This window comes from Ctenocephalides felis, unplaced genomic scaffold (genome assembly GCF_003426905.1).
Source record: "Ctenocephalides felis isolate EL2017-DRISC unplaced genomic scaffold, ASM342690v1 CF-g0.4_SCAFFOLD_00845, whole genome shotgun sequence".
In the NCBI taxonomy this organism is placed as follows: domain Eukaryota; kingdom Metazoa; phylum Arthropoda; class Insecta; order Siphonaptera; family Pulicidae; genus Ctenocephalides; species Ctenocephalides felis.
In genome coordinates, this window is record NW_020536999.1 from 52,914,542 (window position 1) to 52,933,221 (window position 18,680).

At 32.5% G+C, this 18,680-nt stretch overlaps 1 protein-coding gene across 1 annotated transcript in view; it reads right to left on the reverse strand.

Moving 5' to 3' along the window:
- Window positions 1–18,680, reverse strand: part of LOC113385395 (zwei Ig domain protein zig-8-like) — an 861,302-nt gene that overhangs the window by 566,078 nt on the left and 276,544 nt on the right. The window lies entirely within an intron of this gene.

Genomic DNA, 18,680 nt, shown 5'->3' on the forward strand with positions numbered 1-18,680 from the left:
GCTCTATGCGATATTCAAGTTTATGACATCGATATTTATATCTTTTCTGTATGCGTATATACATTTCAACAGCGTTCCGGATAAATAATGTTGATAAATTTCCTTTCATTGGTCATGTGAGCTTTCAGGCGATCGGGTTCAGTACGAGCATTTCTCGTAAAATCCTTCGTATATTTCTGAGTTTATGTTTTTCAATCGAACGATGAAAATGGATAACGAAAGATTGTATGTGGAAATTGAATATGCAATATTAATATTTTCTATAAAATGTAATATAATATTTGTTAATATTATGATATTTCATAAGCATTAACTATCCCTAGTTCTTATGAATATATTATTCAAACTTATATAATTATACGTCTCAACTTTTCTATTTTTACTCGACTCGCAGGTAACCGGCTCCAATCCCGTTCTAGTACTCGCATATTAAGGATAAATAGTAGCCCGCCCGAAGGCAGGTCCATGGTGTGAGAGCACCACGAATCAGTAATTCCAATTTTCCTATCTTGTTTATTATTTTCATCACCATTGTTTACTTGCTTGTTATTCACTCATATGTGCTTCGGATTTCAGTTTCCTATATATATTCTTCTTACGTAGGTCATCAATCATCTGCATTCTTCTTCTTTCTAGTCCTTTTAGTCCTTTATTTTCCTTCCTTAGAAGGCGCTCTTTTTGCAGAATGGGTCCGATCCAGTTTTCTTTCTTTTAATTATTGCGATTAGTAGAGTTCTTTCTTTGCCCATATTTCCCAGTTCATCTTTTCAATTCGCCTTAAGCACACATTTCAAAACTTACCAAACAGTTTTTTCCGGCTTTTCTTCGAGACTATGTTTTTGGTGCCTTCATATACAAAAAAATGATGAACTCAAATGAATAGATATAGACTTTTGACTCCATTGACTCAAAAATTTATGCTTAAAAAATAAAACGTAATAAAGATAAAAATGAAAGTAATGTATGTGTGTAAATGTACAAATTTACGAAGCCAAATAACAATATAGTAATTTGAAATTATTTCAGTGACATGTTTGCCCCAATATGTAACTATAGCTTTTACCATTGGTAAATATCATTTTTCAACTATTATGAGTTAATTTATTGAAGATGAATTTGCTGCTTTTTGTCAAATATACCAATAGTTTCATTAACTATTATGATGTTTTGATAGATTTTTCTTACATTTTTCTAACACTGAATAATTTTTCTAACATAAGACGTGTTAATCTAATTCTTAGATTCTAATAGATTATTTATTTTTGCATTTATATAGTGCTTAAAAGCTTCAAAAGCTCTATCATTTTGTTTATTGCAGAAAAAACACTTTCATTTATTTAAATGAATAATGTTTATCATTAATTGATCATAGATTTTTAATAGTAATTATCAAAATCAATTAAATAATCTATGTTTCTGTTTGTATATAGAAAAATAAGTTTAAAACTATGGACAGATTATATAAAGTTCCCCCACATGTATGTTCTATAGAATAATACGTTTGAACTTTGGTTTAATTTTATTTTGCTAATATTTCTAACAATTTCACAATTTCATCACTAACACAACCGATTTTAATGTTGAAAATAATCAAACAACTAATATCCCAAAGTAAAACATCTAGTAGGAATATTACATGGAACATTTATCAATTTCTACAAAAATTCATAATAAATAGTTTTATTGTCATTTTTTTTTCAATATTAGTATTTGCTAGAGAAAAACTTATAGTTTTAGTTTGTTTGTATGAATATTTGTCTGATTTGTCAAATTCTATACAAAATGACTAATACTGTTTAAGTGGAATAAGTGAGTTTTTAGTTTATTGAAGTTGTTAATATTTTTTTAACAGCTTATTTATATTATGAATACTAGTCAAAAGTAGAAAAGTTAATAAATTATTATGATGAAAAGAAGAAAATAAATTTTTAAGTTGCTTAAACACTAATTTCTGTAATATTTACAAAGTTTCGACGTTCTTTGATTGATTCGATATAGTAAAATTGATGCAATAAAATTGGCACTTATCTGAAAAAGAATGACTTATGAAATTATGTCAAATTATATGCTACGTACTTCACATCACGTGATATAATCAGCTTTCAAAATCAGTTTTGTTAAATTCTTAACAAATGCGATAAAGTGATATATCAGTTAGCATCATATCTCTTCCTACAATTCAATTTTCTCAACGCTAAACGTTCCATTGCAATCCGCATATGGTCAGAGCTTCTGATTCGATTTGCTTTTTTGCTCCGCCGAGAAAATCCTATTACCCGTCTTGAATCCGTGAATCTTCCGATGGATGGCACCACGGAAGGTTTACAATATGAATATAGTTGATAAATTCAAAAACGTCAGAAGATATGGCTTCTACGTTGTGTGTCCATTTCAGCATTCGGTAGACTGGGAGCTGGCAATGTACTGTTTTGGAGAAATTTCTGCAAAACACATCATTTTCTCTATATCGGTGGCCGAGTGTTAGGAACCACAGGTTCTAAGTTTAATATCTGCCTCGGGCAGATTGATGTCAAGCTGTAGTGATATTTATTTAGACTATACATTTCTAAACGTTTTTGTGGCATTTTGTGCCACTGTGGTAGAATAGGAATGGTTCAAGGGATTCATTTGTTTGTAGTAACTCTCACACCATGGACGGGTGAGAGTTACCACAAACCTTACCTTCAACAGACTACCATTTACAGCATATATCTAATAATCGCATTTAAAATGTGTATTTTTGTTTCAAGACCTACATTTTATTTATTAAACTCTATTTTTTGTTTTACGATTTATAATCTCAGTAAATACTCGAAAGGAAAAAATTAGCATTTAAGGAAAATTGTAGATTATTAACAAATATAGGCGTATTAGGCATATGAAGTTGGGATATGGTGTTGAAATAGGTATAGATAAGTCGTGTAATATAGAATATTATTTATATTTTATTATATATATTATATATAAATATAGTATCTGTATATTTTAGTTAGGGTCATCCAAGGAGAAACACAAACGTATTTTTTTTATTTACATAGTTTTATTGCCAATCAAAATAATATACATTTTTTAAGACATATGCTGGGTGTAGTTATATTGAAGAAAATTTATCTCGTTATTCAGAATATTGTTGCCATACCAAATTATTTGAATTTATTTCCAATACTATTATTTTCTCATGAAACTTTCCTTAATGCAAAATGCCACTTACAACTAGTTTACTCATACAACTCAATATAATATTAAACTTAGGATTAGTATTGTCCAGTCTTTATATCAATAATAATTTATAATTTTGTATAATAAAACAACCATTCTAAAACTTTGACGAAGTAATAGAAATCTTTTATTTAGGAAATAGTTTTAAACGTTTTAAAATAAATTGTTCTCAAACCTACGCATATAGTGAAGTTTTATAAAATACTTAGATTTCAGATACTCATTAAGATATTAATGAATATATTAATTCCAATCAAAATAAATAATTTTATTTGTAGTTGCTATTAAAATCATCACTACCTAAGAATGATCCATTTCCTTGAGTGTCCACCAAGACCAAAAGTACTGAAGATCTATTTGCTATTTGGGGAAAAAATATTCGATTTTTATTGATGAGACGTGCTGATTAGTTTTTGGCAAAGGCAGGTTCAGCCGGTAACGGAGAGCCCGATTTGAAAGATTCAAAAAACACTTTACTTGTATTGACAAAATGAAGAATTGATTAAATTTTTGGGAAAGCAGGTCTAGCGGTTTTGCAGATACAGATACAAAATAAAAAAAAATTGCTTTAAATACAAATTTTCAATTTACAATTCAGTACAAATATGTACATACTTCATATGTGTTTTTCAATAAAATGTATCCTCAGATGGATTTTCATTCGGAATCTCAATGTAAACAAATGTGTGTTTTGATAAGATCGTCAAGGTTTATCATATAAACAATAAAATATATAGTAATTTGAATTATCTATTTGAAAATGGTTAAAACAATTGTCATTTATAACTCGACGACATAACTCCAGAACGCACGAACCGATTTAGACGATTTTGCACACGTTGGAAGGGTCTCGGGCTCCGTGAGGTTTATAGCAAAAAAAATTGAACAAAGATTTCAACAGAAAAGCGGAAAACACTCTTTCTTTTTTTACATACAGCGTCATCTCTGATACTTAGCATGTACTACAAACTAATATTTTTTGATTGACTGTTACTCATTGTTTTCTGCTCAGTTAATTTCATGTGACAAACCGGCATTCTGTTCACTGTGAAATTGTGCAAAAAATGTAAAAAATAAGTTATTCGTGTCCTAACATTTCAAATGAAAACCATCAAATCAATCACGTGTATTGTGCAAATTTTTATTCAATTTCAACAGTAGGCAATTTTTTTCTTCATCTTTTAATCAGCGAACGAAATGTTACATAAAATGAAACCATCTGGTGGTGAAACGGAGTTCGCCCGGTTTGCTAGTTCAATATATATTGAGTATTAATTTTTTTACTCGAACATTTAATTTTGATACAAAAAGTTTCAGCAATTTGCTCTAAGGCACAATATCATAGACCACTAGTTCTATTTAAAATCATGAAATTTGTGTGACAAAAATATGAATGTAATCAGAATATTTCAATCATTTCAAGACGATCCTCAATAATCTCACTTCTGTAATGCCAATCAGCTGATACAATCGATTCGGAAAATGAACAAAATTTTGAAAAATAATATTTTTCTTCCAAATTTTCTACCAGCTATACGTCTATCGTATTCCTCTCATCCGCTTCTGGGGTTTCTTATTACGATCGCTGTCGGGAATACTAAATCTCCGCCGGTCATGAGAGAGATGGGTGAATAATAGAGGTAGAATGGGTGCCAGAGGGTTCTGAAGGTTCGTGACTTGTTTGAATTGCTACGACAGAAGTATTCTATGAACATTCTATCATAAGGACTTCGACAAATAAAATTTTGACAGATGTAAAGTATTGGGTTCTTACGAAGTCGAATCAATTTGGAAATAAGTTAATGTGTCAGTGGAATTTTCTGTAGAGGAGTGTGTGCTATTGTTCCTTAGTTCCACAAAATAGTTTATCAGGTTAAGTATAATGCGTTAAAAATTACTAACAAAAATCGGTATACGGGGAGCTAAAAATGTACTGTTTGAGAGAAAGTTCTTCAAAAAAGTTCATTCCTCTAAATTCATTTCCTCTATATTCGTGGCTCAGTGGTAAAAACCACAAGGTTCTAGGTTTAATATTTGCCACGGACTACCAAGTAGTAATACCAAGTTTTAATGTTTTTGCTAGGATTTTTTGTTATGAAATTATCAAATATTTTATCATTTTACAATCCTGTTTGAATGCACGAACTTCTGGAGGAACTTGTCAAAATACTTCTATATATTTTTCATAAACAACGACATTTTGATTAAAGAACTTGGTGCAACAGTGTCATTATTTTTAACTGTAGCCCTAAAAATATTATTTTCGATTACAGGATGCAAAGTTTAAATGAACTAAATTTTTAAAAAAATAATCACTATTCACCACAGCTTATCTTGCACTGAAAAGTTCATACTTCTTAAACTGCAAAAACAACTTTTTTTCATAAGAGTTCAACATTTTTTAAAATTTTTTTCGCGATCAATACTATTACTCTTTCGGCTTGACGTAGAGTTCTGGGACACTCTGCATTTACAACACAATGTTTGTGTAATTTTTCTAATATTTTTATATTATATAAATGTTCGTAAACATTATATATTATATATAAATTTTAGTTATGATTAACTTTGAAATTATTTTATAAATATACAGAAAAATTTAAATATTCGTACTTACACATTGAAAAAATATATTCATGGAAATATGATATTGAAATTATGACTTAATATTTAATTTACAACTCAATAAGCTAAAATAATTATCCATTATCAAGCAATATAAAAGTGCTTTTGATTGTTTCACGGCCCCCTTACATATACTCATGAAAAAACTAATTTTATTTTTTACTGAATAGTTGAATTTAAAATTAAATTTATTTCGAATTGAATTAAAATCATATAGAGTGTTTCAACGCGGAGCTTTGTAATTTATCCAACAGTATTTTTTCCTAGAATTGCTAGAGTGAGGCACACATTTCAATTTAAAAATTGATTATGCAAATATTAAGAGCATTTTAAATCACGTTTAATTTGAATTGGAAATTACTGTATTGAACTTAATTGGACTTTACAAGTACTTGAAATCGCACATTGTAGGAGAATTAAATAGCTCTGTTATATATATATATATATATATATATATATATATACATATATATATAGAGTAGAGCGTGCTCGAAGATCCGCGGGTAAAAAGGTTCACTACCAATATCTCAAAAACAAGTGAAATTATGAATTTTTTAACAACAGTAAATTTTTCTGGTTTTGAGCATTATTGTTTAGTCTACGAGACCTTAATTTAATGTTTTAATAAAGTTTAAATGGCTTCATAATAAACTTCATTAAGTTATGAAGGTAAAAGTTTTTGTCCATAATCTCCATAAAATCTTACACGTGAATGGGGACTTATTGAACGTTTACTCTGGCAAAGATGTAAACAATAAAAAATAGTAATTAAAAAAGTAAATTAAGTTAAAAAAGCAATTTTATAAAAGATAAATTAAATAAAAAAATACCTGATCAAGATTTTATATACAGGGTTATCTATGTGAAAAATGTACCCATGAAATTAAAATTTTGCATTGGTTAAAAAATGTAGCTATTATTCCGTAAAATTAATTCAAAATCAAAAACTAGTTGGTATTGGTATTTTGCCTTGAGGAAAGTTACATGAACTTCCCGATATGTGTAAATAATCGACTTAATCAATAAAATATAAAGTAATTTATGAGTGATTAAAAATGTTGCGAGTGGATTTGTAACACGTAATTGAAAACGAAGGAGCACGTTAACTCGGAGTATTTTCTAAAAGCAAATTTCACAAATCAACAATTTTTATAATTGAATTAGTTTCCGTAGCACTTTGATGGTTTGCTATGTTCATTAAGGCCAAGTACTCTAACGTAATACCAAGTAAATCGTCTAATTTTAATTTTAACAAACGTCAACAAAACTACTCATTTTCTCAAACTTTGATGAATTTTTGAAATTAAACTACTTGTCGTAAGCCCGTAATATTTTAGTAAGTCTCTAAGGCCGATCTTTACAAAAACTAATCAAGTCGATTCCCAACCAATATCTTTCGAACAGTTTTTGATTTTTCAAAATCGATTCAGAATTGCGGGCTAAAACGTGGACGAAAAATTTTTCACTTTTTTGCGATTTAGAAAGAAACGGCTCAGACGATCGTCGCACAAAACTGAGAAATGCTGGTCCTCATTGAGATACATCGAATGGCTTTTAAATTTTTGCAATCGATCTAGCCGTTTTTGAGAAAACGTCGATTTACGGCAAAAAATGTTTTCACACACACACACACACATACTTTTCCCAAATTTGGTCCCATTCGATTCAGAATGGCTTGAAACGTCAAGAAAACATAAAATTAGCGAATCGGATGAAAACATAAACCACTCCTTCGGGAAGTTAATAAAACATTGGACTTGTTGTCCTCCTGTGAAAAGGCTTATTGGGTAAAAAGAGACAGGTTTGTGAAAAATAGGTTAAAAACACATTTCTGGTAATTTACTGGGAGTTTTACTGGACGTATTCAGATAGTTGTTTAATTGATATGTGCTATTTGTTGCAATATAATTGCTCAAAGTCAAATTGGACCTTTGTGCACCGCCCTAAACTATATATAATTTAATGGTGTGCATAATGCTTTGAAAATTAACCATTTTTTGCAACTTTATATTTCAGAACATGTTTCCCATTTACATCATTTGTTTACTGCTAATGATTTAAAACTACTTGTACATATTTGAACCGAAGAGGAATCAAATAAAGACTTTAATCCTATACCAGAGTCAACCAAAAACAACTAAACTAATTCAATTTATATGAGTCTTTACACAATCTGAGTATATGAGTTCTTCTTAATTTGTGCACAAAATAGTGCCAAATTTAAAACAGAAAATTCAAAAATAGAACTTATAATTTTACCAACGAATAAATGATTGAAAACAGGTAAACAAATATCACTTCGCGTTCTTTCTACCATTCTATTCCAAACTGTCACTGCTTACCTTCTCCTAAATCACATTTGAAATCGTGAAATATTGCACCCGGAACTAATTAATTTTGCAATACAACCTAGCTTATAAAATTTTGGAGTAATGTATAGGTAGGTACGTGCCGGAAGATTCTAGTAGAGGATAGTCTATATATCAAGAGAGATTGTGCCAACGAAGACAAATGAGTTGTATACAGAAAGCTCGTTTTGCGATTCGTTTCGGACCTCTCGGACGCCATTCTCCATTCTCCATTCGTAGCCGGTGCCGGCCTGCACTACTTTAACGGCGCCCCGGATCAAGATTGGATAGTTTACGCAGAGTGTGAAATAGTGCGCGGACAGTGATATTCAAAATTTTCAAAAAAAAGAAGAAACTAGTGGGGCGCATAGCATCGTGCTTTAAAGCAAATTGCTGGAACTTCCCGTACTGTCATTAAAAATTTTGGTACGGAACCCAAAAAAATTTACACAAAATGTGTACACATTATAAAAATTTCTATAAAATATCTATTTTTCAACTTATTTTTATTGGGAGTCTATAACCGCTGGACCTGCCTTACCAAAAATTTTATCAGTTCTTCATCTTGTCAATACAAGCAAAATGTTTTTTGAATTAATCAAATCGGTTGATCCGTGTTCCCCAAATCGTCGACGAAAATTTGTAACCGCACACACACACATATACATCAATTTTTTCTAAGGTATGCCAAAATGTTCAGAAACCTTTGAAACGTAAAGATATATAAACATTTTCATTTTCGATTTTTATGCGATTACTATAACTTGCCCTACGGGAAGTTAACAATAGTATAAGAGAGTATCAATCACTACAGGTTTAACAGTCATCTAATAAAACAGTTGAACTAGTGGTGCCATGATATTGTATTGAACGCCGAACATTTTAGTATGTTCACTAGAGATGTGAACCGTTTAAGAATCTTATCTTAGAATTATTTTGTCATTTTAATAGCATTTGTTTTAAGAAATAGAAACAAATGTTAGAAATGTAAAATACCATTATGGTAAAAAGCCATGCGCATATTGAATCATAATCCACATAATGCATCATGATTCTAAGAATTATTTAGAATAGCTCACATAAAGTTAAATTATTTTTTACAAACTGAATTATAAACTTAAAATTCCGTTTCGCTCCGTATCTCTGAAAAGGCTTTACCGGCCTTTTGCAAAAGCTAACTCGTACATCTCGCTGTCAGTACGAATCGAATGTATTTTTTTTTTTTGTTATTCAAGTCGATTGTTTCATACCGTGGAAAATGCCGAGGATATCTGTATAAATCACATAAGTGAACTTGTAAAATTAAAAATATTGGTACGAAACATATAAAAATTGACACAAAATCAATATCCACTACTAGAATTCCTATAAAATATCTGATAATTTGTCTTTAATATCTGATGTGCATGTGTCTAATGATCATTTTTGACTGCCAAATATCAATTTTTAAAACTATTATTTCTGTATCTTTGAAACCATTAGACCTGCTTCCCCAGAATTGTAATTAATTTTTCCATTTGTCAATACAAGTAATCATTATTGTGTCAACATGGTGTCAACGTTCAGTGCTATTTGAATCATTCAAATCGAAATTGAATTGCCATTTTTTTCACTCTTAGCTCTGTGTCTTCAAAACGGCTGAAACTGCCTTTGCCAAAAACTTATCTTCAATAAGAATCAAATGCTTTTTGAATCTTTCAAATATGTTGATCAATGCTTTCGAAAGCGTCGGCAAAAAATTGTATCCGCACATGTATACATACTACACACATACATACAAACATGCACAAACATTTTTTTAATGTATGCCAAGGTGATCAGAATCTTTTAAAACGTTAAGATATGCAAAATAGAAATATTGAATAACGTGTTTTAAAAATGATACTCGAAGCCATATCGTAGTATAAGTACATCTACACTAAAAATAACACAACGTAAAAGTTTTACAATTTCAATACATTTTTAATTTACATTGAAATATGTAGATTAATATCGGATTACACTGTTGATTAGCATTAATTTATATTGTATATTTGAAATAGTACTTCAAAAAAATTTGAAATAAAATTAAGAAATAAGAATAATTAATTATTAAACATTTTATTATTTAAAACTAGTAAATTGATGCTCTATCATTAAAAAAATATGAAGGGATAAGGGTGGAAGAAAATATTAACCGTTTAATTAGATTGGCGGTCGTCTAATTCTGGTAAAACACACTTATTTGATCACATTTGGATACATCTCTTTTATGTGGATTTGTGTGAAATTGCATATGTACTTTTTCCATTAATATGAAATGAAATGCAATGAAATCGTGAAGAAAGAGGTTTGAAAGTCCCAAGTTGCATTTGCGTTTGTATTTGATTCACGAACACACCCGTGTCAAAAAATAAACCTCATTTAGACCTATATGTACTTGTTACGTACTATTTAGGCAGCTCCAAAGCTTGGTGCGCTAAGCCAAAATAATAATCTTGTATAAGATTGAGTGGACACTCTCGATAAGACACTATAGTCAACTCTACATAAACGTTATGCTATCTTAACACATTTTTAATTTAGAGTGAAACTCTTAGTATTCATACTGAATTAGTCCTGTAAATAATTATGGAATAAAATAAAAAATGTAGCGATAATAAATTAAACATTTCTATCCTGCGATAGCGCCTTCATAGATGTTATGTTATATTTTGTAGTAAATCATTGCAGATTCTTTTTTTGAGACGCTTTGGTGGTGCAGGCTTGAGCAGATCTGACGCTAATACGTCTTGGATGACGACTTCGACGAGCTTTGTATTTGGTGCAGTAAAGACTAATTTCTTCTTCTATAGTTCGAATTCTGAGATCTTGATGTATCAACCAATTGGGAACGTATTTTGGAGCGTTCACGATTTCTTTCAAAATTTTATTTTGGAACCTTTGTAGAATAGTTATGTTCGATTCACTGGCCGCACCCCATAGTTGTAGGCCGTAGGACCATATTGGTTTAATAATTGTCTTGTATATTAGGAGTTTATTTTCTGTTGTGACTTGTGACTTGCTTCAAATCAAAATAAGAATCATAATAATATTATCCAAGACTGAGTGGACACTCCCGATAAAACAATATTATTATTTGATCTTCATTTCTACTTGCTTTTTCTTTTCCTATTAAAAAACATTTTGAGAAGTTGCGAACACAATAACAAAACGCGGGCATTTGATGGACGGCCGTTTCTCCGCAGTGAGCGTAGCGTCTCCTCGAGACGAGCGTCGTTATGTACGAGCGGACGTCCTCGCCGGCCGGCACGTGCCGCAGGCCACCGTCCGTCGTCCACCGGCCACCGGGCAGGACCTTTGCCTGCGTCACGTAGCTCCTTCCAACAGCTCGACAAGCTACGAGTGGACGATATGAAGGGCAAGGGACCTCCGCATATGCTAACAGCAACTCGTGTCACCGCATTGGAAATATCTATGGGAAAGTGAAAAATACGATTTGATGAAATTTATTTAATTAATGTTGATTATATTATATATTTCCAATAAACTTGAAAATAAATAGTGTATACATATAGATTGCCGTATATAAGTTATAAGGTTCATTTGTAACACTCATTATATAAACAAGAAGAGAAGATACCTAGTGGGGCGCATGGCATCGCGCCTTAGGGCAAATTGCTTGAACTTTCCTATATGTCTAATGTATATTTTTGACCGCCAAATGGCATTTTTTTACTTTTTTCACTAGATCTCCGAAACCGCTAGACCTGCCTTCATGAAAGTTTGATCTGTTCTTCATCTTGTTCAATACAACTAAAATGTTTTTTTGAATCATTAAAATCGGACACTCCATTCTCTTAAAAACTGAGTAACCGTTTGTGGCACTTTTTGCCCCGTATCTTCAAAACGGCTATACCTGCCTATGCCAAAAACTAATCAGCACGACTCCTTATCAAGATTTTTTGTAGTTTTTGTATCAGTAGTTTTTTGAATAATTGAAATCAGTTGAACCGTGTTCCCGAAATCGTCGACAAAAATTTATATCCGCACACACACACATACATCCATTTTTTATAAGGTATGCCAAAATATTTAATAGGTTTTGTAACGTAAAGATATATAAAAATTTTCATTTTCGATTTTTTTGCGATTACTATAACTTACCCTACGGGAAGTTAAGAAAGATTTTTATCAGTATCTCCAAACACAATGGCTTCATAAAATTTCACAATTGGCTTTATAAAAATTTTAGCAATACTAATTTATCGCATTGATTTTTATTACATAATTTTATTTGGTTCATTAATAGCTTTTTTGGTCAAAGTAGCTATTACTCAGTTTATTGTGCCTGAATAACACTCTATAAGTAAGAGAAATACTGACAAAATGACATGGTTTTTAGTTTTTCATTGATATTTATTAATTGAATGATATTAAAACCAGTGTCCATCGTTTTTACTTCTGTTTGATTTATTGACTATCAGTAAAATAGTATTTCAATTAACTAAGAACTATATTAACATATTATAAAGAAAATGCAACCTATCATAATAACCATTTTGTCTATATGGTGCGGACAGAATGACATATAGATTAAAGACATACTGAGATGCTAATTTTTAGGAAGCTAATGTACAGACATATTATTTGGAACCCAAACAAGTCATACATCGAAATCGGCCTTGGTCTGGGTTTATGAGAGAAAAAGAGGTTTTTGCTATAAATGCAAATCTCTTGATATTTGATCCATTGGCTTATTTTTAGAAATATTTAGAGTAGAAGTTAAACGCCAATCACCTTTGACAGGTTTCAAAATCCTATTTTCTTGACTCAAATGAACTATTTTCGGAAGTAGATAGATTAGAAGTTAAAGATAAATTACCTTTCACAAGTTTTAAATTTCTATTTTCTTGGCCTCAAATGAATTTCCCTATATTTTTTGCAAAATAGTACTATGTTATTTTGTCTAATGTAGGAGTATGTCATTTTAAGAGTATTGTATATGTCACAAAAGTGATCAAAAATAAATAATTAATCAAAATTCCATAAAACATCTGATTATTACATCAATATCGATAGATATTTCTAAAACTTGTCCAAGTTCATTGATTATGATAGCAATAATTACAAATGACAATAAATAAGTCGTCAAAGACATAGGTAAACTGCCTTTAAAATAAACTTTTGAATGCGCAATATACATTTTAACTTGATTACTGCGACAAGACTGCGGCAATGACGTTCAACATCTGACAAGATTGTGATTATAACTTTCTTAATGTACAGTCGCGGTAACGGTTCTAAAACTAGCCAAATTTCAAATAAGACTACTGTGTCATTTTATTCATATCTAATACATCCATCCAATTAAATTTAACATGTACAGTATCAAAGCATTGAAAAAAAAACTATACAATTTCTTCATGTATGTATTATTTAATATGACGTTAGGGGGCGTCCATTAATTACGTGAGAGAGTTTTTAAGAATTTTTGGACCCCCCTCCCCCTTGGTGATACATGGTAATATTCAAAGTTACCTCCACTCTCCCACCAAACATCACGTGTATTTTTAGTTACGTGAACAAACTGTAAAATTTTTGAATAAAGTATTTCTGTTTGAAAATGTTTGATTTTCTTAAATAAAAACAGTTAAAAAACAAATACACGTGATTTTTCGTCAGACCCCTTTTCCCCAGAAAACCTCAAGTGATTAATGGACGTCCCCTTGTTAGTATAACAGTAAAACGTGATAAAAATTTACACAAAATCTATACGGCAATACATGTGAATAGCCATATGTGGTAAATAATCAATATTATTATGCAGTAATAGATTACAGTTAAAATATAATTAACTCGTATTAATGTGAACGGTACCCGAATTCTTGCGAGTCAACATGACGTGGGTTGCTAACTCGTGCTGAATGTTTAGATAAAATGATATCCAACCTAAGATCAGTTTGGCATTTAGAAGTTATTGCCTAAAGTTACAATATTGTTAATGTAGTGAGTTTATTAGGATATTTAATCATATAGCGATGACCTGAATTTTATGAAGAAATATATGCTTATTTTAAGAAGAAATATATGCTTAGATATATAACGAGCTCTTCATTAGTCAACTAATGACGCATAAATACATTGGCGAAGATATGAAAATATCAATATTAACAATTATCATATTTACATATATATTCATAAAACTAAATATTGAGAATAATGTAACATGACACATGTAATTACAGAAATTAATTTTGGGGGTTTTCACCTTTCCTTGCATCAGTGTTGGATTTGCAAATGATTGAATTATGTTTTCAGCATCATCTACAACACTTTGTGAACTTTTTTTAAAATAAGCCCAAGATCTTGATCGTTTCTTGCATTTTTCTCTCTAATATTTTATATAAATAATGCCAATCTGTTAGATTTAAGTTCAAATTTCAAGTTTAATAGTGACAACATAATATGAATTTATTAAAGCTCTCACATCAAAATGTGCTACTTTTTTCAATCTTTTATATGATCTAGCTAATGTGCTATTGAATAAATTGCCATGTAAAAAAATAAATAATTTATAAATTACTTAATAACACATTCAGGAGACTAAGTTCTTGCAATATTGATAGATTTATTTATAAGTTTTGACTTTGCAATTTCCTTCATACCAAGATTAGCCTTTAAGTAAAACTTTGTTCTATATTCTTTGAATTAATTTTAATATTGTAATTGAATATTTAAATGAATGTGTAATTAATGAAAGTCAATTATGTTTCTATTTCTTTGCTGAATAGTCTCAATCTTGATCCACATGAAAACAATTAGTTTTTTCCATCATATCTGTCAAATTTTTTTCATCATATTTGATGTCAAATTTCCACTTGAGGTTATAGATCTCAAATACAACCTCAAGTGAAAATCGCCTCATAATAATAATAAATAAATATATTTCAGTAGATATATATGTGTACATAGCATTTCTCATTTTGGATTTTTACCCGTAGGTATTTCATCCTTCATATTTGTTCTATCAATACAATAATAGTATTTCAGATATACAAGTTGTGACATAATTCTGTGACAAAAAGAGGAAGAAAATTTATTCCCCAAAAAAAATCACTTAGCACTATTTATAATAACACATAATAACTCAAAAAGGAGAAAAACAAAAAAAGATTTATTCACTTTGAGGGAGAATATTTGCGTCGAGCCAAGTTTCAATTGCCGCTATGGGTCGATCAGTATATATTTTGGCATGGCGTGATTGCCATACCAAATATCATCTCTTGTGTATTGGCCGAGGCCCGCGATGTTCATATTAGGATGATCCCCACATTTTAGATAAAAATTCTCAGTGAGCTTTTTTATGTAGTCGAGTATTGTCGGTACGTCAGTCTGTTTGTGTATGTATTTTGAAGAGTAGTAATGTCTAGTCAGTGGGTCCCTTATTTGTTGAGTACAAGTCGTAGTGTCTTATTTTGTAATGTCTGTAGTTTCCGTAAGTTAGTCTTAGTCGTCGCGTTCCATGCCGGAGCGCGTATGTCAGTATCGGTCTTATCAGTGTCAAGTAAAGTGTTCGCTTGTTCTTCACGCTTAGCGGGCCGTTGTGGTTCAAGAGAGGTCTCAGTAGATTTAACATCCCGTAAGCCTGTCCAATTTTCGTATTAATATGTTTTGTGAAGCTGAGTCTATGGCCCAGGGTCACACCAAGATATTTGACATCTTTGGACCACTCAACTTCACAGTTTTAATACTTTAATTTTGTCTAAGTCAGTCAGTCTAGTCATGGCATTTCGGCTCTTAGTAAATAAAATTGCCTCCGTCTTTTGCGGATTTATCTTGATCTGCCATTTGTCAGTATATTCGTCAGCTTGTCTATGTGTGTCTGTATCTTTGTAGTCAGTAGCGTCGGTGATCGTGATGATTTGTATATGGCAGTGTCGTCAGCAAACGTCAGTAAGGTGGTGTCGGCGTCAGTGGGTATGTCGTGAATGTAGACGTTAAACATGGACGGTCCCAGGATCGAGCCCTGCGGTACTCCCGCCGTCACTTGTTTAACCGTCGAAAGTCCGTTGTCTACTTGTACGGTAAGTTACGGTCTGAGAGGTATGAGTGTAATGTTCTTGTAATGTATGGTGGAAATTCAGTTGTATGAGTTTATGTATAAGTCCGTCCATCCAGATGGTGTCAAACGCCTTCTCGAAATCAAGCAACACCAATCCGGTATGGTTCGTCTGTTAAAATTGAGAACAGTATTTTCTATGAGTTTTGTCAGTGGGTGTAGTGTGGAGTGTCGTTCTTTGAAGCCGTATTGTGTGTCAGGTATGATTTTGTTGTGTCTTATGTGTTTGTTAAGTCTTTTGAGTAGTACCTTTTCGGCTACCTACTCATTGTGTTGAGGAGGCTGATCGGTCTGTAGTTCTGTGGTATGTCTGGCTGTTTCCTTGGCTTCACTATTGGAAATATGGTGGAGGTTTTCCAAGAAGCGGGAAAGCAGCCTTTTGTCATTATTCTATTTATTATCCGGGTAAGTAAAATGTAGGCGTTGTCGGCAGTTGTTTAAGTATTATGTTTTGTAGTCCGTCCGGTCCCGGTGCTTTTCTGTTCGGTAATTTTTTAACTATTGTCTTTATTTCAGAAACTGTGGCAGGGTCTATTCGTAAGTCTTTGTCCCTGTGGAGGTCAGTGAAGTTTTGAATTGTCTCGTGTACGTCTTGTTTCAGGTCTGCGTTTGACATATTGGCATTTTGTTATGTGTTTTTCAAAGTTTTTTGCCAATATTTCCGCCTTGTCTGCTGGTGTCGTTGCGTAATTGTGTCAGTTAATTTGAGTGGAGGTATGGATGTTGGTTTTTTTGCGTCAGTCTTTTTGCTGTCTGCCAAATTTTGTGTGGGTCAGTATTTATGTTCTCGAGTCTTTTGTCCAAGTGTTGTTTCGGTGATCACGTATTCATTGGTAATAATTTTTGTCAGTCTGTTCACATGTTCCTTGAGTAGTCTGTCACCGGTACGTTGCCACAGTTTCTTTTATGATTTTTAAGTTGTATTTTCAATAAAATGTGTTCTGGCAAGTCGTTGGCTGGTGTTGTTCTTGAGTCTAGTGTCGGTATAGTCTGTTGTACGGCGTCTGTGATTGTCAGTGTAAGGTGTGTTACAGCCTCCTCAATGTCAGTGTTGGTATCGATTGGCATAGTGTGTCGTGTGTTGTCTGTGATGATGTCTCTGAAAATTGGCCAGTTTGGCTCTGGTGTAATCTAAAAATTTGCGTGTGGGGGTCTGGTCGACGTCTAGTCTGTCTGAAATGGTCATGAAAACTGGATTATGGTCAGAGTTGAAAAGTGTTCTTGTTATGGGTTCGGATGTTACGTGTAGATTTTTTGTCAATGCCAAATCGATCGTACTGTGATGGTGCGTCTGTACGGTGGCGTATCTGGTCGGCGTGTCAGGAAAGTGTAGTTGTGCGTCTGTGGTGTTGTATTCGGTCAGGTATTCGTAAAGTCTGTTTCCGTTTGCGTTGTTGAAGTTACAGTTCCAAGTTGTGTGTTGTGCGTTAAAGTCTCCTGCCATAAGAACAAATCTATTCGAGTCCAGTAGTCTTTGTAAGTCCGTATGTTCTAGTCTGCTTGCCGGGATGTAAATCGATATTATGGTTACTTTTTGACCTCTCTTGTATACATTAATAGCTGTTATTTCAGAACCGCCCGCTGTCAGGTTTGGCACTTGCTCGTGTCTGATGTTAGACTTAATCAAAATCGCAGTGCCGCCCCATCCGCGTGCGTCGGTCTGTCTGTCGTTTTCTGAACTTGTAATGTTTGATATAGAGTCTGTCCGTAGGTTTTAGGTGTGTCTCGTTAATCAGTACTATGTCCAGATCGTATTTTGTATCGTCTGTCTCAGTTCGTCAACGTTGTTTTTAAGTCCATTTGAATTGAAATGCATTATTTGTAATTCTTGCGATGTTTATGGTGATGAAGAAGAAAGTTCAAAATTGTTGTGTATTTGTCGTTATAAGTCATGTTGTGTTAAGTGTTTTTTGTCAGTTTGTATAGCTCACTGAAAATTTGCTTTACCTGGGGATCCGCAAATAGCTTCCTGATCTCGCCCATAGCAGTAAAGAGTCCTTCCGGAGTGTTGAGGTCTGGATCGGGTTGGCTGCAGGCAGGCCGTGTTGGTGGTTGCGATAGTGCAGGCCGGATCTGTGATGATGCAGGCTGGACCATTGTTCCGTGAGGACTGGACCATTGATCTGTATGGTGACGATGGGATAGGGAGTGAGATATTCAGGTCGGACGTTAGGACCATTGTTGGTGGAGTTTACAGCTGACGAGAAGCTCTCGTCAGTGGCACTGTGTTGGTGCTGGCCTATACGCTTGTCTTCTCCTGAGAGCGTCGCTTTCCTTCTTTTCTTTGTAATTAATAAGAGCGCTGCATTTGGAATAATTGCCGGTGTTCGCTTTGGCAATTGACACACATCGTTGCCTCATGTTGTAGTTTTTGGCACGCTCCTGGT